The sequence below is a fragment of the Phyllostomus hastatus genome, unplaced genomic scaffold, assembly GCF_019186645.2.
Source record: "Phyllostomus hastatus isolate PE091 unplaced genomic scaffold, TTU_PhHast_1.1 phas_contig_29, whole genome shotgun sequence".
Lineage (NCBI taxonomy): Eukaryota > Metazoa > Chordata > Mammalia > Chiroptera > Phyllostomidae > Phyllostomus > Phyllostomus hastatus.
The window spans coordinates 18,674,333-18,701,740 of record NW_025333835.1 but is presented as its reverse complement, the minus strand read 5'-3'; the positions used below and the strand labels follow the sequence as shown (position 1 = coordinate 18,701,740).

At 34.0% G+C, this 27,408-nt stretch overlaps 1 pseudogene; it reads left to right on the top strand.

Annotated features, from left to right (window-relative positions):
* Positions 1-22,770: 22,770 nt before the first annotated feature.
* The window catches only part of LOC123818703, a 35,854-nt pseudogene continuing 31,216 nt past the window's right edge, over positions 22,771-27,408 (top strand).

Here is a 27,408-nt window from a genome sequence, read left to right as displayed (position 1 = left end):
CTCAGTTTTCATTTTTGACATAAAATCACTTTTAGTGCTTTTTTAAAATAATATTTATTCATTTATAAGTATATGGAAAATGTATATTCCCTTAAGGAAGACAAGAGCTTCACCAATAGTCAATGATATTGATTATAATGAATCCTGATTTCCAAGATGTTAAAATATAAAATATATACATTTTAAAATTTTAAATCCTAGCATTGATTTTTGACATTTTTATCTTCAATCTATTTGTTTGCATAGTCTTAAGTCTTAAAAAATAAGCTTTTACTTTCAGGGACCCACAATTTTTATATTTTAATTTTCTTATTGTGGTTTAGTGTCATTAATTCCTTAACTTTTACCTTCTTGAGAGAGTTATTCCATTCCTTTTCTAGCTTTTTATGTTGTACTCTAACCTCATTCATTCTCACTAATCTTTCCATTAATGTGAGCTTATGGAACTAAAAATTCTCCTCTAAATACTACTTTAGTTGGATCCAAAACAATTTGGTATGTAATTTTGATAGTCGTTGACAAATGAGCTATTTATATACTTATTTTAAAACTTCCAAACTTATATATATGAGACTTTTAAAAGTTCAATTAAGAAATAGAATTATAACATTTATATTCTTATTAGGAAACATCTCTGAATGGTATTCTTTCTTTCCTTCATGTTAAGAGTAATTTTCATGACTTAGTTTATTGTCATTTTAAAAATATCTATAAATGTTCTATGTAGGCTTGAAAATATGTTTATTCTCAAATTTGTGGGCTCAGGGTTATATCACTCTATTTTTTAGACCTGTTTTTTTTTTGAACTTCTACTAGAAGTATGTTGGACCTTATTATTCTGCCCCTTTTAATCCCACATTCACATTTTCAGTATCTTTAGGTCTCTACATTTTTATTTTCTGTAATTTTCTAGTCAAGATGTTTCAAAACTTAAAATTTCTACTTCTTGAATTCTCTATTCATTTCATTTGTATTTGATTAATCAATGGAAGTGATATTTTTGGTATATGAGGTCTGTGCAGAAAGTATCCAGCCATGGAATATGAAAAGTGGAGACATTTATTGAAGAAGATACAAGAAACATTGTATGTAGGATAATGGTGCCTCAGTCCCCTTCAAAGTAGGCACTTTGGGACCTCACACAGTTCTCTCAGTGTCTCTTCCACTGTCCAAAACAGAGGCAAAGTTCTTTATTGGAATCACCATCAGCTGCCCCATTATATTTTCCCGAGTCTCATTGATGGTCTGAAATCTCTTCTATTTCAAAGGTGATTTTAGCTTTGGAAAAAGCCAGAAGTCACAGGGCACCAAATCTGGGCTGTAGGGAGGCTGAATCATTAGGGTGATTTGATGTTTAGCAAAAACCTCTTCATGAGTCATGATGCATGAGTAGCATATCAATCACCAGTTGCCCAAATCTGTAGGCTTCTGAATTATCTGGTTAATTCCCACAGCGGAATTTTCAAGCTTAATGCAAAGTTTGATAGAGATTTGTTGCTGTACTCAGTCATTTTGAATGTGATGGCCACACAATACACATTCTCACTCATCTGGCATCTACTGTCCCCACTGACTAATACAGTGAAGTCATCATTGTTTATCATATGCATTCCAGTCTACTCTCGTTGGCTGCCAGATTACATCAGTGTCATGCAAACCATTCTCGTTATTTACCAATGGCTGGGCTTTTTCTGAACAGACCTCATATATTGTATTGACAGAAGTTTATTTTTGTTATTTTAAGGCCTGTTTATTCATTGTCAAAATGTTTTTATATCCTCAAGCATTTTATTCATCATTTAAAAGTCTGTATCTAATAAGTCTATTACATAGAAATCTTGCCTTTGTCTGCAAATTCTTGCTATCATTTGTGGTTGTGATTTTACATTCAGTGGGACTATCTGTGGGAATCCTTTCTTGTCTAAATTAAAATTGTCCTTCTAGAACCCTTTTTACATATTTTTGTCACTTGTGGTCCCACTTGAGGTCACTTTTTGTATTAATTTGTTGGCTTGAGTATTTCTGGTTCACACAGAGTTAAATATTCAGATGCTATGAGTTAACAGTCATATTTATTAACACTCAGGAAAGGCTTTTTACTTCCACATTGACCCCAGCAAAAATGAGTGTCTTTGTTTTCTAGCTGTCATAGATTGATTTTTTCTAACTTACCTGTCTAATGATAGTTAAGTCCTTTAAATGTCCAAGTAATTGATGATGAAAAAATTTAAATATTCTCAGTTTTAGTTACCCACCATATAATGGCTCAAGACTTACCTACTGTAAGTCTATTAAAATCCAAACTTTTGTTACTTAGACTGAAATACTCAGTCTCTACCCATCTCCCCTTCAGATAGATGCAATATCTGTTTCTTAAATGTCTTGTTTTCAGTTACTGTGTTATTTTTGACCCACCCATTCTTACATACTTACCTATGGATTTAAATAACTCTCTTTTAGTATATATGTGGAAAGGTATTCAGGACATTTAGTTTACCTAAACACTGAAAAATAAAATCAAAATTTAATCATGTATTAAATTTATTTCAAAGTTTAATAAAGTAACATCCTCAAATGTTTCACTTTTACACTGATGTGGGGGATACTTAATCATCTTTCCCTACATAGTAGAACTGCACAATGGACGGGGCACATGGATCCCTGAAAATCAATCTACTACAACGCATTGTACAACGTGGAAATGTTCAATGGCTTTGCCGGTAGAAGAGAACATAGTTGTAGGCCTTTCTGTCCATCCCAGATTAGCACTTGCTATTTTTCTACTCCAGAAGAATGCATCTAATAGCAGTTTACTGAAACTTCATCATTGCAAATGTCACTATTACAGGAAAAAAAATCTCCACTTACATAATCAGGGAAACACTATGTTTAGCTCATTTCTCCAGTCTCTCAAACTCTAAATTTGATAGTTTTTAAGTATAATTCAAAGTACAGCTTTGATTTATGAAGTTATAAAGAAATGATTCCTTATATAGGCTTTTGATTCATTCACTGCCACTAATGACTGTGGTCACCACTTGCACGTGTTACTTTGAACTAAATTTTAGACAAATATTATAAATGTGTAATAATGTAATGTGTAAAATCCTCAAATAGAAAACGAATGCTCTGGATTCAAAATTAAATATACAAATATAGAGTTGGTGATTTAAGCATCTTTAAAAATAGTCGCTTGTATAATTTTGTTCAAATGAGGTATCTAATCATATTTTTAAAAATATATCTGCAGTGAATACTTATTATGACAGCTACTAATTTATTCTCTTTTGGCTTCAAACTCACTCCTTCCTGCCTTGTCTTGTGTAATTGGAGCCGCTCCACCCCCAGGCATTTTTTCTTTGATACCTGGTACAATGTTTATTATGAGATGGCATTGAAAGGAGTGTAGAAGAAAAAGTAGAAGGAGCTTTTCCTTTGGGTTCCGATGTCTTTTGTTCCCTCTGCCTCTGATGGCCAGCGGTTTGAGGGGCAGCTCTTGGGCCTGCGCCTGCAGCAACACTCAGCCGTCCCAGTGGGCAGCTTCCTGCCGACTGGGGCATGGGAGGCCCATGGTGCATGCCTTCTAGCAAGTTTCATATCTCTGCTGAGGAAAATCATCGGATTTAGTAAATAAAGATAGATACCCAGTTAAATTTTAATTTCAAGTTAACATACATTTTGAAATATCTGAGATATACCTACATTAACCTTTTATTATTTATCTGACATTCAAATTTTGCCCCACATTCTCTATTTTATGTGGCACCCTTTGTCCAGTGGCAGTTTTCTGCTTGCCATGCCCGGGCGGGAGGCACCCTTGCTGGCAGTCCCCTGCTCCGCAGCTGTGGTGTGCAGAACCTCTGGAAACTTCATTGTTTAGTGGGCCACAGCCACACCTTCTCCAGCACAGTTTGAGCTTCTCTCTGGGTTTGGACATGGGTGGGGTGGGGTGGGTGGGTCGTTGTTCCAAGTTTCTTCCCTCTTTGCATGCTCTCCCTAGGCCTTAGATACAGTAGCTGTTTCCCAACTATGGTTATTCCTGTATTTTTTAATTATTGCCTTCTGTTTAGTAGTTAATCACCTTTAATTAGTTAATAAGTATTTATATTAAATTTTCCCTGTGTCAATGACTTGTAATGGATCTGTTTCCTAACTGGATCATGACTGATGCAAGATCAGGACTGGAGGTGGCCCTAAGAGATAAACATTTAAAGATGAGATTTAGGATTTAGGGATTGGTTTCATCATGCCCTTGGGCTTCAGCACAATGCTTATATCCTGACCACTGGGAAGCAGGATGCTAATAATTGGAGGCATGCACTGATATCACAATTAATCAAACTACCACCTGTTGCTGACTCAGCTAAAGTGCCAATTAGTGCACGTGCTTTTGGGAGCCTAAGTGGCTGTAGCACTTGACCATGAAGCAATCATGATACATACAATTGTTGTGGTATGAGAGTCATCTTCATGCACTGGAGTAATTACAAAGAAATAAATGACAAGCTCAAGTCCTCTAACTCTCAGTTCAATTTGTGATATGAAAATCAGAGAGTTTTCATGACAGCCCCCACAGAATATCTTTTATTTATTTGTTTGTTTATTTATTTATATTTACTCTAGAGCTGATATTGCTCAAAAATCAAACAATTGTATAAGTTACAAAATAACATTTTCAATTGAATCCACAATGTCACCACGTGGCACAATCTTTCATCTGAGTGCTGCTGTGATTGGGAAAGAATGGAACTTATCTTGGAAATGAAAACCTATGTTTGGACTCATAAAATAGGCACATCAAGCTCACAAGTCAACCTGAGGTCTCTGCTGGTGGAAGAAGCTTTTCCTCTTGGGTCAGAGGCCACTCGCCACATTTAGTTTGAAAACACTGTCATAACCTGACCTTTTGCAGATGCCTTGAAAGAGAACATCTTTTTTCTCCTCAAGGCCCATTACAACTATCCCCTGAGTTCACTAGGCCCACAGCAAGTCAAACACCAGAACACTGCCAGCGATGTGGGAGAGACCCAGTGTCTCTCAGCTCCCAGCATATTTTAAGCACCTGAATAAGCAGTTTCCTTGCTAGGACCATGTGAAAGACACAGTGGAATCACCCCCAGCAATTCCACTGTCATTTTTCTGAAAGCCTTCTTAGTGTGTTTTGCTGGCACCCCAGCAAGTGGCTTCCTTGGGAGAAGTATGCTGGAAATGTAGTGTTTATCAAACTTTAGAGAGTTTTGACAGCAGCCCAGCACGTGGCTTCCTTGTTATTCCTGTTCTGGAGAGCCAGGGCTGCACACCTTTCCATTTGCATCCTGAGGAACCTAGTGTATTTTCTTATCACCAGCTAAAATGAAGTGCTGTAAATAGACTTTCAGTGATGTGGTAATGAGGTTTAGGTGTAGCAAGTTTGTCCTGGTCTTTCGGTGAGTTTTTGTAGCCTCTGGACTACTGACTACATAAAACACAGGTGGCAAACACAAGGCCCTGGGGCCAAATCTGGCCCCCCACCCTGTTTAATCCAGCCCGGCACCTTGTTTCTACCTCAGTGGCAGCGCTGAGCTCCTTGCCTCTAGTTAAGGAGTAGTTACATTTATACAGTCCTAAAAGTACATTCAGCCCTTTGAAGGCAACTGTGAGGCTGATGTGACCCCCAGTGAAAATGAGTTTTATGTCATAAAACTTTCTCAGTGTTTTACCCCATTCTCCCCAGACTCTTACGTGAGTCTGGAAGGCCAGAGTGAGTTGGGGTTCGATATTTCGCTTCTTCCACGTGAAAGGCAGGAGCCAGCTGGAGTTGGTTAAGGCATACCTTATTTCAATGGTTTTGCTTTACTGCACTTTGCAGGCAGTGTGTTTTCGACACACTGACAGTCTGTGGCAACCCTATGTCGAATAAGTCCACAGGTGCCGGTTTCCAGCAACCTTCGCTCACTTCATCTCTCTCTGTCACGTTTTGGTAATGCTTGCACTATTTCAAATATTTTCAATATTACTGCATTTGCTCTGGTGATCTGTGATCAGTGGCATTTGAGAAATTGTACATGGAAGAGTCATTCGATGTGGCAAACTTTGTCTTATTTTAAGAAATGGCCACAGCCACCCCAGCCTTCAACAACCACCACCCTGATCAGGCAGCAGCCATCAGCATCAAGGCAAGACAACCACCACCAAAAGGATTAAAACTTTCTGAAGATTCAACCCTTAGCATTTTTAGTAATAGTGAATTTAATTAAGGTATGTAGATAGTGCAATTGTACACTTAATAGACTCAAGTATAGTGTAACATAACTTTCATGTGAACTGGGAAACAAAAAATGCTTGTATTTCCCTTCCCTCCAGAGAGTGAGGGCTCTGGTAATACCCCAGCAGGTTAGGCTGTGGTTAAGTAGTTCCTCCTGAGGGCAGCCTTTGTTACGAAGAACACAGTGTTTTGGAGTATTTTTAAATGTTTACTTTTCCCCTACTCCTGCCAGAAGCAAAGAGGGGTTTTACTCTGATACTTACTATAGGAATTTGGTGAAGTTCTTGGAGGTAAACCTCACAATATTGTGGGGGCCTCAATTACATATGTCTCTCCTGGAGTTTTTAATTCTCAAGCTTGTCTACAAGGAGCTCTAGCAGTTCATGGATTACAGTTAAGACTTTCTCACCAGCACCGATTCCAGAGGAGGCTTCCAGAATTGAGTGCGAGTTCTGGTAGCTGTGACTTCCTGTGTTTGCTGGTCTCTCTCTCTACTCTTACATAGTGGTTGATTCCTTGTGTCCTCCATGTAGGCTCTCTTATGGATCTGAGAGGAATGGTTGATTTTTCAGTCTGTTTAGCTTTTTGGTTATTGTTAGGATAAAGGGGCTACTCCCAAGCTCTTTCCATGTCGATCTGGAAACCACACATTCAGGGCACTATTTACATCTGTAGTCTTTAGAGTTCTCTTTCACTACTTTAAGTAATCCCCTTTTTTAATTAAATTCTTCAGATAATTGGTGTGTTTTCTTTCACTTGGACCCAAGTGTAATTCCACAGTAGTCTCCCCTTCTCTGAGGTTTTGTTTTCTGTGGTTTTAGTCAACTGTGGTCTGGAGATATTAAATGGAAAATCCAGAAAGAATTCATAAGTTTTAAATTGCATATTAGGGCAAAGCAGATGGGTCTGTGATATAAAGATTGGCCAGTAATACATTTCTGATGGCAGGAAAACGTGCAGTATTTTAAGAACAGGGGCATTGACCATCAATTTCTAAGGTTTTTGTTTTTTAGTTCAAATGGATGATCTTAAAACTACTTGTGTTTGTTTGACTTAATTATTTCAAATTCATTTTATAGCTTTACTTATAACATTTTAAATTAAGTATTAAACTATTTATATATTTAAAAGTTTGATAGAGTAATAATTGAGGCCACTCTAATACATATAATTATGAAAATAACCTATTTGTCTTTCTCCCACACAGCACTGCGTTTTTCTCCCCTCCACCCCATTTTCTCACAGAGGCCTGCTGCTTTTCCACATGAACACATAGAATGCAGTAACCATGCACTTTCCAAATGATTTTGTCAGTGTGCTTTCAAAGTACTATTTCCACAATACTGAAAATAAACATGTGGATATGGAAAATAAGTTTAATAAACACAGGCATTCATTACAATGTATTTACCCTCCAGACTTGGACACATTAACATGTTTTTAGATTTGGCATTGAGAAATTTTGCAAATGCCAAAAAAATGACACCATAAATCCATAGTTAAATTAGCCTCTCGATTGCTATTGAGTAGTCTGACTTTGTTTCCCAAATCTTACAGCTTTTAGATGATCAGTACAGAGAATTTAATGGGACTTTTGCCCTGGTAACAGTACAGGATGGAAGTTGTTTGTGGAATAAAGAATAGATTCTCAAAAAAAAAATCCTAAATATAAAATCACAAAATAATTTTCCTATTGTTTATAAAAAATGAGATTTCAAGTTTGGAAACTATAAAAATATATATTGATCATATCTTAACATGTAGCTTGTATTCTGTGCTTTTCAATGGACAGGGCTGAATTTTAGGAAACAATGGATTGATATGTATCATGCATACAGATGAAGATTCTTAATGCAAGTTAAAAAAACACATGGAAATTAATTTAACAATTGTGTGATTATTTGAATATGGATTGGAGACTGGAAAAAATGACAGCATTTAGAAAAAAACTTTAAAAAAGCCAGCTTTCTTAAGAGTTGGGCAACAAAGAAAAGGAACAATAATCAGAGAATATCCACTTATTTAAAATAAGAAGAAATAATTCATTTATCACCTATAAATTAACATACAAAATGCACATGTAGCAAATTCAATTAAATTTATACAAAATCACCTCAAAGAGACTGATTCAGTATAAGACAAACTTTACAGTAAATTAATGCATGAGTTAATTTATCTGTAGAAAATTAAAACTTGAAGTGGCAGTTTGTTTAGAAAAAAAGAAGAAAAGTGAATCAAAGAGATTAAGGTCAGCAGCGCCAATCCAAACCTTTAATAAAGTCAGTGCTTTGAACCAGAGTGCATGTCTTTTTCCAATTCACATGTCAGATTGCTGCACATATACCACACTGAATCAGAATTCCCTGTCTGAAGTGAGATTTGGGCACGGGTTTTGAAATAGCTCCCCAAGTACTTCTGATGCCGACCCCTTGGAAAAATTATTGACTTAGAATATTTGAAAATTTGTGGGGTAAAGTTGAGTAGGTTGTTGATATATTCATTTAGTTAATTGATTAAATTTGCTAATAATTTTTCAAAGCATAATGTCTTCACCTTTGTTTACAAATTTAATCCAATACAAAAAAAAATGGTTACTAAGTATCTGCTATGTGAAAACTGAACCATATTCATAAAACACATTTTGAATTTTTGGTCTTAATATTTGACTGTGCACCTATTTTCTTTTTTCAAAGAGAGGGGATACAAAAATTGTCCATAGCTTTCAAACAGCCATGTTCTAACCAACAGAATTTTGCAGGTTTATTTAACAGATTATAAGTATATTTTAAAAGAAAAAGTATGTGCCAGTGTACTTTTTACCTAGAAAAGGAAAATTAGTAGTTATCTTAGTGGCATTGTTAAATCAATAGTCAGATGATAAGCATGTAACACTAGGGATTGTGTATTTAACAATACACTCAATGTCCTCATGAATTCAAGCTTTTATCCTAAAACTCAATTTCTCCCCTGAGCTCCAGTTCCATATTCCCTAAAGTTAAGTGGCAGTTCTATTGGGATAGGGTTCTCAGCAATAATATAGCCCAAAAATATTTTTGTCTCTGAGAAGTCTTCCAGTCCTAGTCCTCCCCATCCTAGTAAATTATACCACCCTCCCTCAAGTGCTTAAGCCAAAAACCTAGTTGTCAACATTGATTTATCTCTTTGCCTCAAATCTATATTCAATTCATCAGGAATTTTAATTTACTCTCACTCTAACCTAGAATGTTAGATACCCTAACCTAAAATGTAGCTATTAGCCATTCTACACCTAGAATGTAGCTATTAGCCACCCTTACCTAAACCACCTTTATATCTCTCTGAATTCCTGTAATAGTCCCTAACTTGTCTTTCTGCTTCTACCCTTCCACCTCCCTTAAAGGCGATCCCTCAGGCAGTCGCCAGTATCACTTAGAAATCTTAAAATTAGTTATTGTCACCCCACTGTTCCAATACCTTATAAATGGCATCATACATACATATATGTATATATTGCTTCATTATATACATATATTTTATACATATATTATGTGACATCACATATTGCTTTATAATGCATACTTGTTACGTATACTAATATATATATATATTGGAATATATATATATATTGCATGCATATATATATATATATATATATATATATATATATATGCATGCAAACTCCTTATCCTGGTCTGCAGTCTACTTGACCTTACCTAATCTATTCTGGAGGCCTCTGACCTGACCACCCTGCACTCTTTTCTTACCTTTTACTGTGCCCTTTATAGTCAAAGTTTGACTTAGGGTCTTCTCTTTCTAGAAAGCTATTCTTTCTGACATTGGTGGGCTCATTCCAGCTTGTCATTTGTATCTCTGTTCAACTGTTCTTCCTCAGATTAGCTTTTGACCATCCTAAGTAAAATAGTCTTCCCTGAAGTCACTATCTATTCCTTTATTTTGCTCATGTGACTTTATTACTTTTTCATAACCTGAAATCACATGTTTCTTGATTACTTGTTTAAAATCAGTTTCACTCATAAGAGTATAAACCATGAATCAGACTCTTAAAATATTAAATTAATTTTAATTTTAATTATGTTTTATTGATTTTTAAATTATTGAAAACTCAAAGTTTAGAAGAGTACCTATATATTAGATAAACAGTAAGTATATTTTAAATGAATGAATTTGGAATGAAGAATGTTATATAATATCATCTTTCCCCCAAAATAAGTCACCTCCTTCACAATGCCTGAATTGCCTAAACCTTTTGAGACCCTTCGTCTGTTCTGCATTAATTCTGATTATCGACAATTTTCTCATAGACAACGAGAGGGCAGCTGCTCAGAATACGTATTTTTAACATTCTCTGCTATCAACTTCTACTACCACTCACCTTTTCAAAACTATGTCATATGTGAATTCCCAGTATTTTCACTGTAACTACTGGTGACAGATAGCATTTTTAAAAGACTTTCCATTTTTATTTTACACATACTGACTAGTTTTCATATATTTATAACTAAATAAAAATCTAGTACCCCTTTTCTCATTGTGTCCCCTCAACACAAATGTTAAGTGAACAGCTAGAACACAGAGAAGGTAATATAGAGTAAGGGACTGGTGAGAGGGAATGAAAAAAAATATGTTTTTATACTTCACTAGTTTGTGAGGAAAATTGTAGGGACATATGTGGAAGAGTATGGTTATGCAATGTTAATTCCTGAAAGATTTATATACATACATACATATATATGATTATATATATATGATTATATATATATATATGCAACTAACTACTCCAATCACTCATACAGTCTAAAAGTTATAATAGAATGCCCTTTAAAGTCACTATAGGTTTACTTATTTCTATACAATTGCCTGAATGTTCATCTTTGTATCAGAATGTTTTAAGCTTCATAGTCCTTAAAACTCATTATTCGTCAGGAGGCATATGTTTTTGCATGCCAGATGGTTTGTAGAAGAAATGTAAGACATTGGCATTACTTTTTAAATATCTTTAGGTTTTTGCCTGAAGCATTTCAATTCCCTTAAAAGGAGAGATAAATCATAATATTGTCTCAGAATGTTTCAACTTACTTTTTATTAGGCAACACTTATTAAGTCACTGAAGAGCTTTCAAAAATGATTAAGACATTTAAAGGTAAATGAAATTCTTGCTTTGTATTGCTTATGATGAGAGATGGACAAAGTTTGTATCATGTGTTGGAAAAGGAGGCTAGGTAGAGAAGGAGAAAGAGGGATATGATATCCTTGAAGATCTGTAACTACAGGGAAATAATTTAGTAAGTGCATGAGTTTCCCAAGACTTCCTTAACAAAGTAGCACATGGTGGCTTAAAGCAACAGAATTTTGCTGTCTTATCATTTTAGAGGCTGAAAGTCTAAAATGAAAGTATCAGCAGGTTTGCACTCTTTCTGAAATCTGTAGGAGCATCCTTCCTTGCCTCTTCTGATGATTTGCTGGCAATCTGTTGTGTTCTTTTGTTTGCAGTTGTATAACCACAATGTCTACTATTGTCCTCACTTGAAGTTCTCTCCAGGTATCTGTGTCTTCTATAAGGGCATCTCTCATTTTTGGTAAGGAGCCTACCCTACTCCAGTATGATCTCATTTTAATTCAGTTACACCTATAATGACCCTGTTTCCAAATAAGGTCACATTTGGATGTGCTGGGAGTAACAACTTTAACATTTCTTCTTCTTCTTTTTTCAGGGGAACTACATTCAACAATACCTATAACTTAGGAGTGTAATGGAGTATAGGCTTAACAGGGTGTAGGCTGAGAGACCCCAGGGTCCCCCACAAGCCTAGCTTGGGGGCTGGGAAAAGCAGAAGCACAGGGATGGAGAGAGAGTTTGCATATCAGTAACAGCAGGCTAGCTTCCAAGCTTGTGCGAAGGCAGGGAGATGGGCATGGCTTTGACCCATGATGTAGCTGGGGGGCAGCTTCCCCCTTTACAATGCCTGAACAAGAGCTTGGGGATGATTTTCTCCATGCCACAGGGCCATGCCTGCCCAGACTAACTATGGCAGCCAAGAAAGGCAGAGAATATGGGAGTGTTAGCAGGTGTAGCCGATTGTGGGAGGAATCAGAAATGAGATTACAGAGGAGGTTCCAGGCTGGGATTTAAAATAAAAGGTGGGTTGCCAGGTGGGATGGGAGACAATGCAAGACAATGGGAGACAATGCAAGACCATGCAGGAAGGAAAGGGGTGAAAGGAGTCTCTTTGGTGGGCCGTGAGGGTTTTGGATTAAGAACTGGAGATCACAGGGGATACAGCTGATGATGCTGGGAATCTCGGAAGACCAGCTGAGCACAGATTACTGGGAGGAACCAGAAGAAGTGAGCTTTGATTTGTGGACTTCTGCTTTTTTTTTCTTCTGGAGGGTGGTACTTTTGACTGACCTGACTGGATAAAGGGGGGAGGGCAGAACTGTATGTTTGCTGGGGTATCTTCCTTTCTAAAGGGAGTAAGATTTAATGGTAGAATTCCTCCATTATTTAAATTCTGTAGTTTCTTTCCTTTTTAGCAAACTCTGACATTGAAAGCCATGATTCCTACTGGTGCAGGCAAAGAACCATAGAACAGAAGACCCCGGGGGGAGTTGTTTCTGTAAGAAGAGAAATATTAACAAAAGTGTATTGATTGTATAGAAAATTTACATGACAGAACGGAGATAATGAAAAGCTTCCCAAAATCAGTAAAGGAATGTAGATATATCTTGAAATAGATGAAAATATAGACCATTGGAGAAAATAGAGATTGTAAGTGGGAAACTGTGAATATACAATTTGATGGGAGAGTAAGTTGTGAATATAAAAAAGGGAAAAGATTTGAAAAACTGGGTTGGGTATAATTTAGGGAGAAGCTTGATAACTACGCCAATGTATGGTCAGCACATACCACATCAGAAGTTGGTGTGTCTCTATGTTAAAAATCAGTACAGTAGGATTTTGTTGGTTAGATAAGAGTAGACTGAATGTAGACAGCTGGTGTAAAAGTCCAGGTGAGAGAAATTATACCATGGCCTAAGATAGTAGGAATGAGAATGAAAATAATGTGCTGGATTTTTTCCCACCCAAGTTTGAATTTCTTTGTACACATAAAATATAAGGTTCATTTTTATTCCAGGCATATTTTTCTTTTTTGTTTAATGACAAATGACAGAACTCAAAAATCATTCCTCAACATTTGGTGTTTATATTATTTCAGGATAGTTTCACACCAAATTGTATAAAGCAGTTAATTTAAGATTATTACAGATTTAATTTATTTAGAGAACATATTATTAAAATTAGCCAGTTTCCATCTTCATTTATATTGTTATAATTCATTTATAAAAGTCACAGTTTAAAAATATCAATGCAGTTTTTATAAGAAGCAGATTGTATTTCTATTTCTTAAAAGGTTTTCTTAAGAATAAGTATTCCAAAAATATATTTCAGGAAACATTTTATCAAATCAAGAAAAAAATCTACTTAATCACAGCAAGAATAAACTTGTACAAATGAAAACCACATGCCAGACAAACAAAACCTTATAAATGTACTCACTCATTCAAAAAGTTTTATTGATTACCTATGATAATTAAACCACTGTATCAAGTAGAAAATGTGGGATTAAAATGCTTTCCAATGTGGTCTCTTCTTTAAAATTACTTGCATTCTGTAAATTAATTCAAGACTCTTACAAAAATAAATACAGTTCAAGGAGAAGAGTGATCACTGCAATAAATGTGGGATTAATATCAAAGCGTGTGTGTCAGACCCACCAATAACCTTTTTGTCTTTGCCATTAGAACTTGTATATTGTTTAGGTAGCAGCAAGCCATATGCTAGCTGATCTTCAGTAATCTAGGGCTAAGCAATTTTGGTAATTTTATTCTGTCTTTCCAGTGGTAGGTATGTGAATGGCCATGTGACATGATTCTAGCCAATAAATATGACTGGGCTAGACCCACCTGTGAAAATTGCCTACATTCTTAAAAAGGAACGTAAAAGAGAGGTATGCTTTTTTCTCACCCCTCTGGTTTTTCAAAAGTGTCATCTTCCTTTTATGCCTGGAAAATGGCGACCATCTTCGAATTATGAGGTTTGCTAACACCAAGTGGATGGCAGACTGGAAAGATGAACCCAAAGAAACTGGTGTTTTGATGATTTGAGCTAATGAATTTATCAACAATAGAAACATATGACCATGAGATTTCTAATTCTGTGCAAAAATATATTTTTATTGTTTAAAAACTAATTTTGTTTCTTGGAGGAGAAGTGATATGAAGCCAAAGATACCCTAACAAAATTCAATGTAGGGGTTTTGGGACTAGTTCTTAAAGAAATATCATGGTTTTGATAAATAAGTAACTAGCAGGATATATAAATTGGAAGAAGGATTGAAATAAAAAATCTTTAAATGTCAAATAATCTGTTACGTGGAAATACCATTCATTTTATTGTTATGATTTATCTCAATAAATGAAAGTTACTGTCTCCTGTTTTTATTTACATTTTAATCTAAAAATTTTAAATTCACTTATATTTAAAGACCAAGCAGATTCTTTTAAGTGTTCTTTGCATGATGAATGATGTATGTTAAGTCTTATAAAAATATTTTTTACCTTGTGCTTTCTTATTTCTTTAACTACAATTTAAGGCTCATCATTTCATGCTTCATAGAATGTATCTAAAATTGCATAAAAAGACATCACATACATAAATATGATACATAAATTTTATTATGAAAGAAGATAAAATAACCATGAGTCAAGCAAAATTTAAATTGTTTCTGATGTTAATTTTTATTGTCTCTAAAATAGCTGTTACTGTCAGGAGGATTGATTTTTTTTCCATGCTTAAATTTTTTTCATTCATTTATTTGGAACACTAACACTGTTTCTATGTTGATCTCTTAGATGCCTAAAATTCCAATTAAATTCCATGAGATTGAAATGGAATATTAATCTGAGCTTTAAAAATACATGAGAAGCAAGCTACACTCTTCTGACAATACTGCACAACAAAGTTTGTAAGTCCTACACATACCCTGCGTGAAAACTGTGACAGCACATGAAGGGGTTTAGGAAGATTGAGGTGGGGCACTCAGGCAAAGCTGACATTCCGGTGACTTCGGATCAAAACCGCTGATTATTTGTGGGCCTTTCAAAGTCTCTCTTGTTTTTAGTAAAGCCATGTGTGCCTGCAAACGATGTATAATATGTGTTATTTCTGGATGAATGCACTTAATTATCTCTAAAAATCATTTCACCAACAGATGTCTCCTCCTCCTTTCCTTGTACTAATCATTCTCTGCAGTTGCAAAGTTTTTTTTTTTTTGTTTTGTTTTTCCTGAGTCCTTGTGTTCCCTCTCTTCTTCTTTCTGAAGAATTTCTCCTCCAGGGCAATTCTCCTTCTCAAAACCAGAATGTGTAGCAGCATAAAAGACACCATAAAAGCTTTGAAAATGTTCCCTAGTGCATATTTTAATATAACTACCAGCTTTGTCCAAACAAAGAAAATGAATTTCATCCTTTTAGTAATTTTTACAACAGCACCATAACCCAAATTTATCAACTTATCTATCTTTTATTTATTTATCCATATGTGTTGTCATACTTCATTGTTTTGACAGTGATTAGAAAATGAAAAGAACTGTACATGATTTTACTGTTACTGTTATTCATTTCCATTTCTATATCTCATTTTGTGAATCATGACAATTAAGTTGTTTAGGTATTAAGATCACACAGGGTCTATTGGGGGATATACCAACTTACCAGGCTCCATCTGTAGCCCAACTTCCAACGTCTACAAAAACAAACATGTTACATAGTTTTAGAAGTGCAAAGACTAATTGTGTTTGCACACATATTAAAGTTTTATTAGGCCTTAAGTCAATATTACTAATACATTCTAGATTTCACAAGATCTTGGCTCATTTAAAGTGATTACTATAGACATATTTGCCTTCTAATTTCTTATTCAACTGAGGATTCGCTATGAGGAATCAAATGAAAGCCGCTTAGTGTTCAAAAATGATGGAATGAAAACAGAGGGTTCTTTGTGTGTGAAGACTGTACACTTATGCCTGCTGGTTTTTATAGCTATTTTAATTAAGGATGAGGTTTTAAATTTCACTAATTTAAATTTTATCTATTTAGTCATTATCTCAGTTCTTGATATTAAATAAGTTTTTAAGTAGCAATGTCTACATGTTGCCCTAAGAAACTTTCTTTTGCTTTTTCTTTTTCCTTTTTACATATAGAGAGCCTACAACAAGTGATTTTCATCTTGAAATTAGCACTGTAATTATGGGTTTAAAAATCTCCTGAGATGATGATTCTGAATATGTAACCCTGATGGCTAGGGTAGATTTGTATTTCCTCGATGAAATATTTAAAAATTCCATTAGATCTTGGAAATTCCATTAGTCTTTTCAAATTTGAATCCATTCAAAAAAGTACTCCTGAAGTACCAGCCAATTTAAAGAAAAAAGATTCAATTGGAAACTCTAAAGGGATTAAAATGTATTGTACTAAGTTTGACATGGCATAGATAGAAAGGAATGTGACCTTGAGAACACAATTTAAATTTCATGTCTTAATTTACTTCTTTGTACCAATACAGTGTTTATCTGATTTTTCTTTGAGGTCTAACATTCTGTGATATGTGATCTCTATTCAATAGATTCAATAATTATTTTATGGTACTTACTGTTTTCAAAAAGAATATAAGAAAGACACACACAAAAGAACATTTAATTTAAAAATATAGGACTTGAGAAAATGAGGATTGATGCAAAAGACCAACATTATCAACATCAAATTAATAAAGATTCCTTTTGGGGGCATCATCCCTGTCTCTGAGTTTCTCACCAGTCATTATGTGTAGAAATGAAATGGTAACATCTAGAATAATAGTCTTCATGGGGGATGCTGTAAACATTTTAGCATTTCCAGTCATATGGTTTAATGTTAATTTTATATGCTTTATGATATATTGGGTTGGCCAAAAAAGATTTTTTGTTTCCATAAGATGGCTCTAGTAATGCTTGTTTTAACATTAAATGAAGTTGTTTTTAACTTCATTTGAAACAATTTTGTTAGATTGTATTGTGACATATGTCATATCAGCTTGCATTAAAAAAATCAAAATTGGTGAATTTTTTGTGTAGCCTTTTTAATATTGAAGGTAGAAGGAAATACACAAGATTTTTGCATGTTATGCTTTATTATTTCAAGAAAGGTAAAAATGCAACTGAAGTACAGGAAAAAAAAGGATTTGTACAGTGTATGGAGAAGGTACTGTGACTGATCAAACGTGTCGAGAGTGTTTTGCAAAGTTTTGTGCTGGAGATTTCTTGCTGGATGCTGCTCCACAATTGGATAGACCAATTGAAGATGATAGTGATCAAATTGAGACATTAATTGAGAACAATCAACATTATATTGTGTGGGAGATAGCCGACGTACCCAAAATATCCAAATCATTAAAGCTATTGATGAAATGAAAAATGTGTCTTTTATTTTATAGAAAAAACTGAACAGACATTTGGCCAATCTAATATGTAATACATTAAAATAGTGTTTAAATATATGCATGTGAAAGCATGATTGGTCAAGAAATTTTTAATGATTATATAAACATTTGGAAGACATAGTTGTTGGTGGGGGACAGATAATTCCTTAGCCTAGACAGAGTTTTAGTAGTCTCAAGTCCTCAGAGAAATTCTCTGTGAGAAATAACATTTAGAAATGTAATAGGCAGGGGAAAGAAAAAACACAAATGCCTTCAGGACTCAGCCAGGTAATACAAATGCCTCAAGCAGCTACTTGAACCATTTGTGTTACTTTAAGAAAGCTAGTTTTATGCCCTGTGAAAATGTGGACAGTAACTTGCCTAAAAGGATTCAGTTGTAAGAATATACATTTTTTATTTTTTAGTGTTTAAATAAAAGCACATAATTTTCTCTCAATCTATACATTTTGTATTTTAGTTATAAATTTTTTTTAGGTTGTATTGTATACAGGCACTTCATTTGTCTGTAGATTTTATGTTGCTGCCCTAGAGGACACAGATATGAATGAATACCCTTTGCTTACCCACCTTTTCTCATTCGGTAACATGTTTATTCTCTTTCTTCTTGGTCATCCAGTTCACAATAATGTCAACATGTTCTTTTCAATTAAGCTGAGATTTATTATTTAAGTTACTGTGTATATTCTCAAAATGAATGAATACAAATGTACATAGTGATATAAGTTTATTGATTTTTTCTGGAATTTGAAATATTTGAGTGATATACTTATAAAAATTATAGCCTTCAGTGAGAACCCTTAATGATGTAGTATATTATTATATCATGGTATTTGCATACAAGCTAAAAATGTCAAGGATGAGAGGAAAAATAAAAGGATGTTTATATGACATTGATCCTCAAAAAAAAAAAAGACTTTCTAAAAATGTTTTTAACCCAAGGAAATTGAAGTTAGAAGGTTTGATCACAGCCATGTTACTCTTCATTGTAAAAATGAAGATTTGTTGCATTGTCATTAAAGAGAAGCCTGGAGGTAGCCACCCAGAGCTGATTGCATGTGCTGTGTTTAATAAGGTTGCTGCCTAATGGACTTCATCACAGGGAAGTCTTTATTGCCCAGGAGACCTTGACATCAGGAACATTATTGGAAGGCTTTCTGTCTACACATGTATCCAGCTATTTACCCACCCAGAGTTAACATAAAGTTTTTTCTAAAGGTTGATCGGTTCAGCCGTCACTTTGATTTCCTGTCTCCTGTCACTTTTTGAATTAATCACCTAAGTAGGTTTTGTTGTTATTTTTTTAAGCAACTTGGATTAAGGAAATAGTTTTTCACTTGTACTAAGAGGCATTTTTCATTAAACAACCTGATCAACATTTCTATTTTCAATTTATATGCTAATAAAGTGTACTTTAGAATTTATAAACATGTGTTACCCAGTGGGATTTTATTCCAGGATTCAACATAATCTGTGGCCTCAGAGGATCTCTTCAGGTTATAAGAGCAAGAGAAAAGAGGTTGTCGATTGAAAAGTAGGAGGCCGTATTCACAGGCAGTAGAAGATTGGAACAATAAATAATAGATTTAAGAAAGGTTAGAAAGAAATGTACAGATAACAAACATCACAATTTTTCTGCCATTAATTATTCAGGATTCATTTTTCAAAGATTATTATATGACATATGAATGGTACAAATGCATGTTTATCTCCTAAAAGTCCTTTACAATCCTTTGTTTATAACACATGGAATAGCTAATAGACACTACTTTGGTCATAGTAAGTGTTCCAAGGCTGCAATGACTGCAATAATTTTTAAGATGCCACGTAATTATTATTTCTGCTCTTAGTAGTGAACCTAAGGAATTCCTTAAGCATAGAAGTTACATTTGTTTTTACATGACTACTCTTCCCAGAAAAATTTGGTGGGTCCAAGGAGAGAAAAGGATTTGAAGGAAAACAATGGAGACAGTCCTGATCTATGATGGTTTGATTTAAAAATTTTTGGCATCTAAATGGTGCAACAGCAATACACATATTAATTAGATAACATATTCAACACTTAATTATAAAATAGGATAAATTATGATAAATTATTAAATTATATTATAAATTATTATATTTTTGTAGGAAAATGTTGCCCAACTACAGGTTAATGGAAGTTTTCTGAGTATGTGTAAAGTAGTTTAGGCTAAGCTATAACGTTTGTAGGTTAGGTATAGTAAATGCATTTTCAACTTACAGTATTTTCATCTTTTATGGGTTTATCAGGACATAACCCATAAACAGAGGAGCATCTTATGTAAATCAGTTCAGCTTTGTATAAAGAGAATTCAAATCAAGTTCCTGACCAAATAGGCATAATGTAATTAGCTGGCTAAATCAGGTCTTTTCTGAGAAATTTAACTGTGTTACACAGAAAAAACAGAAGCATTTGGTTATGATAATACTGCCTGAGGAGACACACTGAGACCTTGAGATAATATAGGCAGTGAATTAGCAGAAGCCATGAGTAAAGTTATGAGTCAGAGAATTCATAGGTAAACAAAAATTGGAGGTTGATTAGAAATTAGAAACCCAAGATAGGTTAAAAGCTCAGGTTGCAGGAGTTTCTTCTGCACTGCAAGGGCCATAGAAACATAGGAAGAAATTTGAGTGTCCAAAATAAAGTTCTCTAAACACTTGATGCTGATAGAACATGTCTTGACATAGTTCTGGGTTTGGAGCAGATAAGAGAAAGATATAACATATCAGAATTCTGGGGATGAAAACAACTCTGGAAACTGCTCTACTCTACATATGAATGTCTTACATAGAGACTCTTCTCTTCGATTTGATGATGGAGTGGTTTTGGAAATGGAAATAAGAAGCCTGTGCATTCCAATATCAGTGAAGGATCCATCACTCAGGGCAGATAATCCACTTTCTTTTCATTTTGAGTCCTCTTTTGTAGATGATTCTTATTAAAATTGAAGATTTATTCTGTGCTTTATTAAATTGCTGCATTCTGTTGCTTTCCAATTTATGCTTAAGTAGTTTAGTTAATTAAGGCCCTGCATTGCCATATTCTTGAGTGATTTGTATAATTTGGTCATGGAGGGAGGGAGGGAGTGAGTGAGTGAATGTGTGTATATTGCATATGAAGAAGTATATGTTTAGATGTGGTATATTGAATGTTATAAGCATCAATAATAATGATTTTCTAATTTAGATTACTTATAGTTTCAAAGCATTCCTATGGCAGATATTCCTAGTATCCAGCTATACATGATTTTCTTCTGGGTAAACAGATAAATTGTACTTACCCATCTTGAAAAGAGATGAAGCTATGTGACTTCCTGTAGCCAATGGCATTTGACCTGAAATTACATATATCATCAGTTCTAGGTGGAAATATTTAATGCACAAATATCAACTTTTTGGCCAGATTTTTGTTCTGCTATGTAGACATATAGTTGCAGGTTGACACATGGGCAAAATATTTAGTATATGAAGAAGAGAGGCACTGGACAATTTTAAAGAATAGTAGCAACCCCAATGAATCAGAGAGAAAACTTCACTGTTTTCAAGTTGTTCGCTATCATAACATAATCTAGTCTATCCTGCACTAGAAATAAAGGAGGAGAACCATTACAAATATTTTTTAGGTGTTAAAGATAAAGATAGAGACCTTTAAGAGGTGAAGGTTATTCCCCAAATGTTTCCACATTTCGGGAACATAATTCAAAAGGTGCAGCCTCATGTTCTTTTAATCATGCAAAGATCTTTAATGACATTATTTTGTGAATAATGATAATCACTTGTGAACTACTTCTTTGGAGCAATATGTTAAAAATAATCCCATTTGTAATCAAGTGAAATCTTTTTCTACCTAATATTTATGGTTTTATAATAAATTATATACTATTTTTAAAGGAACATTAAAGCATTAATTTGTAAATTGAAGGTTAACAAATCAGATATATAAAAATTTTCCACATCTTATTCTCACTTAACCTTTTATTCCACATGAACTTCTCATAGTTGTGGCTGGAAATGTTTAGTAACTAATTTCTGCTCACTTAGTTAAATTTTTAATAAATTATTATTTATGTCAGTTGAATTATTTTTTATCTAGTTTGGATGGTGGTAGGACATCTTCTTTTCTGGCCTCTTGTATCTGCTTCTATAATTAAATTCATCAAAATAAAAGGGAAAATATAACTATTTTATCTTCTTCTGAATTGAGTTTATTCTGATCAAATCTGATTACAAAGAAAATGTAGAGTAGTGTCCATTGTTCCATTTACCAAGAAATGGCTGAGAGAAAATTATGTATGTATATAAGTAGCCATGTGACTTGCTCTCATTTTATTTGTCAGAACAAGTCCTATGGCTACTTGTACTGATTATATTCAGAATAATAGTGAATAATAGTGACAAAAGGTACTTGTTCTTGAATTAGTGAGATGCTTTGTATAATATTGGCTATTAGTGTGAGAAAATATCAGTTTAATCATGATAATTTTTCTTAATTTACCAAGAATTTTTACTGGGAGCAGATGTTGATTTTTATCAATTTTTTTTAATTTTATTAAGAAAAGCAGGTAATTTTTAAAAATGTTGTTGTGATTACTTCTGTAAATAAATCTCTTTTTATTTACCAATCCTAGTCCTACTTTAGCACACTCTGTATTTGGTAATAGATACTTCTTTTTCTCCTTCTTAGCTGCTTTTCCCTTTCTTCCTCTTTTCCTCCTTCATTTCTCCCCTTCTCTTTTTATATCCTATTGCACAAGTTCAGTCTGTTAGTATTTCATTTAGGGTTGTTGCACATTCTGGTACAGACAATAGAAACCATGCCAGATATTTTTAAAAGTGTTTTATATTGGAAATGCAGAAAACAGAGAAATACCGGGAGAGAGAGAAAGAGAGAGTCACCAAAGGGGAGGGAAAACAGGGATGGTAACTAAGAAAGCAATTATAACTCTTAGGACAGTAGGAACAAATTGAAGTTATGGATGTTATCAAAATCTGCAATGTAGTAAGAAGGCCCCTACAGAGCTTGAACCTAGATCTCTCAGGAGCGAGACTGCTTGTATCTCAGGAGCTTGGAGGTAAGGCCCCCTAAAGAGCAGCAACTCTGAAGAAGGGGCAATTGTCATCTAATCTTGGTATCTCTGAAGGAGCACAATTAAAAATGGTTATGTGTATAAAATAATAAAATAAAATAAAATAAAATAAAATAAAATAAAATAAAATAAAATAAAATAAAATAAAATAAAATAAAATAAAATAAAATAAAATAGAATTTGAGGTACCTGTTTTTGCAGAGGTGAAAAACTGTTGAGGAGGTGGTGCTGACAAGGACAGCAAACCAACAAGAGTGAGGAATGCCCATTCTCTCATCCTACCTGCCAGCTTCCCTTTGGCACCATTGGTTGCTGAAAGCTGCTGGGGAGCCAGATGACAAAGGAGAAATGTTGTTCGCAGAAGTGCAGCTCCAGCAACATGAAAGTGTATAGGAGGATGGATTTGGAGTTGAGAAACAGTAACATAATAAATGACTGATAGGAACTGGTTTCTAATTTCTATTTTAAGTGTTGTTAGTACTATAGATACACAAAATTTGTAAAATAAAGAAGTGAATATTTTACATTTTCTCTGCCCTAGAGTGATTTACATAACAGGAGAATTTTCTGTCCACTGAAAGTGTAAACACAATTTGAATGAACTCTCAGGGACCAAGGACATTTTGGAGGGTATTCAGCAAAATTTATTTCATTTCAGCCATGGTTACTGGGATGCATATGTTTGCTAACTTTTCTTAATTCTTGGCTGCTTTCTGACACAATTTGTAAAAGCTATCTTTCCCTACTTTCACTTGTGTTCCTTCTACTTTGGCAAAATATTGCCATATATACTGTGTGGTATTGATATTTGAAATTATGAGATGAAGTTATAATTTATAATATAGATATGTTTTATAATGCAGTAGCACAAACATATATAGACAGACTTACAAGTGCCAACACACTTATAAATTTCCACAAATAATCATATTTTGAATAATGAAATGGATTTATCATTCACTTGATTTATCAAAAAATTATAAGCAACAGTTTAAATATGATTGCTATATGTGGGTCTTTGTGGATCTTTTCTACCAGGTGGTTAAAAGAGCTTACATAAGTTAGATGCCTTAAGATTTAAAGATCAATACCAACCTACCTGAGGTAAACAAAGTCTAGCTATATTTTGTTTAGTCAGTGCCATTTACTGCTGGACTTAAACAGAAACTATTTCTGAGGCACATGAAAAATCTTTTGAAAGTAACTAGTTTTTTTTTTGTTTGTTTGTTTGTTTGTTTTTTAATTCGGTGATCTCTAGGTTCCATGCCCCTTCTGGTTCACTTTCCTTCACAATGATTTGGCCATCATGTCTACAGATTTCAGGTTACACTGCCTTCAAATAAATTACTTCCTTTTTTTCTTTTTTCTTTTTCTTTTTAATATTTTATTTATTTATTTTTAGAAAGGGAAGGGAAGGAGAAAGAGAGAGAGAGAAACATCAATGTGCGGTTGCTGGGGGCCATGGCCTGCAACTCAGGCGTGTGCCCTGACTGGGAATCGAACCTGCAATGCTTTGGTTCACAGCCTGTGCTCAATCCACTGACCAGCCAGGGCTCCTTTTTTTCTGTTTGTTTGTTTACAGCTCCTTTTTCCAAGTATTTGGATATCTGCATTAATTTATATTAATTTTACTTATTTTTGTATATATTTTATTTTATTTACTTATTTTTAGAGAAAGGGGAAGAGAGAGAGAAAGAAAGGGAGGGTAACATCAGTGTGTGGTTACCTTTCACATGCCCCTCACCAGGAACTTGGCCTATAACCCAGGCATGTGCCCTGACTGGGAATTGAACTGGTGACCTTTTGATACATAGGCCAGAGCTCAATCCACTGAGCCATACTAGTCAGGGCAATTTGTATTAATTTAAAGTCTTGATATGAATTCAATGATATAATGGAGATAAACTTTCTAGTGCTTTGAGGTATACACATTTAATTCCTCTTAGTTCCATGTTCATTTTCAGAGCATATCAGTAAGGAAAATAATTATTTCTTCAAAGAAAAGAGTATAAAAAATGTTTTCATGCATTGTTTTCCTTTTCTAAACACTTCCAGGTTTATAATAGAAAAGCATTGTTTAAAAGACATTTTATCATGATAAATAATAACCTAAACTTAAATATCAATTTATTTAGACATATAAAGTATGTTCCTTAGAGAGATGAATATGGAAATTTGAAATGAAGTAATATTTATACATTTGGTTTTATTAATCTTTATAAAAACATTTGCTTTTAAGCATTTAAATATCAAAAGAGGAAATTTGACTTTAGTGAGAGTGTTCTCAGAAGAAAAATTTGCCATTGATGCTGTCTTTTACAGTATTTTTTTTGTTTGTTTTAAGAGCATTTTGCCTGCTCTACCAGTAGAATTATTCTTTTCCTCTGTCTCAACTAGGAGTGTTCCAAAAACATGACTAACTACAAAGCAAATCTCCCAATGCATGTGTCAAAACAATGTGATACATGCCTGAGTGCAATACCAGAAACAACGCTCTGGTGATGTTTCTAAAGCAATACTTAATTAAGTTGTTGTTCATGCAGTAAATACAACATCAGACTCTTGGGCCCAGCTTTCTGAACCAAGGGACAACACAGCTTCACAGTCTCTGATAACAGGACATGCTCGGAGCAGAACAAAAATACTCATACAAAGGAAAAGCAGACATTTTAGTAGATTGCTGATTAAAAACGAGTTTTATAAGCCCATTTTATTTTAGAGGCAGTTATAACAAATGGGAAAAGTATTGTGATAGCTGATAGAGGTGTCAAACATATCAATGTAATCATATAGAAAGAGCAATCTCACTTTTAGTTTAAAAGATTAAGGGAAAGTTGTTTTAGAACTATGATTTGGATGGACACAATCTTATGTCTTACTTTGAAAGTAAGTTTAACCCTTTGCACTAAGACAGGACAACATCAGCCTATGCATAGTTAAAGCAATTATACAAGAAATAAAGTCTAGTAAAAACCACTGTAACAATGAAATATGTTGGTTTTATGAGGCAAATAGGTTCTTATATGCTGTTTCTTTAAATAATTTTTTGCTAGTATGTCTAAAATTAAAACAATACAAATTTAAGGTCTATAATGCTGAACATATACAAAATATTTTGCCTGAGTAATGAATGTCTTATCTCAATTAAAAATTATTTTAGAATCAAGTTAACATTTAAAATACTTTTCTTCATAGCCCACATCAGATTACATTACTCATTTAGTATTTGTACATTTTGATTAGACATATGTATTATATAAGTAACATTTGTTCAAAACAAATATTCTGATGAAATAATATAATAGTTATCTAAGTCCATAGTTGATGAATGATTTTTAATGTATATATGTTCTCATTTTAACCTTGTAATGTATTACTTTATTAAATCATAGAAAAGTGGTCCAGATGTTGAGTTAATGATACAGAAAATATGCTGGGTAAGAGCAATATTATGGAAACACAGAATTGTCTAATGTGCGTACACAAAAGGACAGGAATGAGATTTAGCAAGGCTGGGGGAGAGTTAAGCTGAATATAAGACAGAGATCTAATAAACACCCATTTATAGGTGCAGGTCAGATAATAGCAGAAGCATATTTTGTGCAATAGGCACCCGTTCCTTGTCAAAACACACACTCAGACACAACCCGAGCTAGTAAAACATTGTTAGAAGCACACAAAGCTTGGACAATGAGCCTTTTCTTCATGTATAATGTTAAAATTAAGTTACAATTTAATGTAATTGTTAATAATAAAAAATATTCTGATTTTTTATAACCACTTTCATAGTTTTCTGAAGAGTGAAATATTAAAAATTCTTTCTATCAACATTTTAACTTTCCTGCCTGCTAATGCTCTACAGAAATTATGATATGCTTATTAGTTATCTATCAGTGCCTTTGAACCCTCACCCTCTCTCCATCTCCTCCATCTCACTTCAGTATAGTTGGGCCTACTTCTTCATCTTGATGTCTATTATACTAGGAATCTATTCTTTCACTGGTAAACCACTCTCCCTACTGAGACTATTTGGGTTGCCTCTTCTTGGTTCTCCCTGTTTCTAGTTTCATTCAAGGACTAGAGCACTAGCTTATGTGCTTAAGACTCGATTTACCTGTCCAACGTTGGCCAATTCTATTTCCTTTGAATAGCTACTTCACTTACATTTTTTCCAAAGTTATTTTATTTCACACTTTGTTTCATTTTCTATTTTTGTAATTGTTATGGCCTTAGATCTCAGTATAATCTTTCATACAATGTAGCACACATTTAATAGTGCTTTTTATATGAACAAACAGAAGGAACTAATGACTTTGACTTCACTCAAAGATAATTAGTATTAACAGTGTATGTTGAATATGATTGACTATTTGTCCTTGAACATTAATGATTATAGGTACATATTCAACTTTTCCATAGGAAATATAGTTGTTATTTAATGTTGAAAATATACTGTGTATTTAACTAATTGGTAATTGCTACCATTGAACACTAAATATTCTTAGTTCAGACCAAAATCGTAC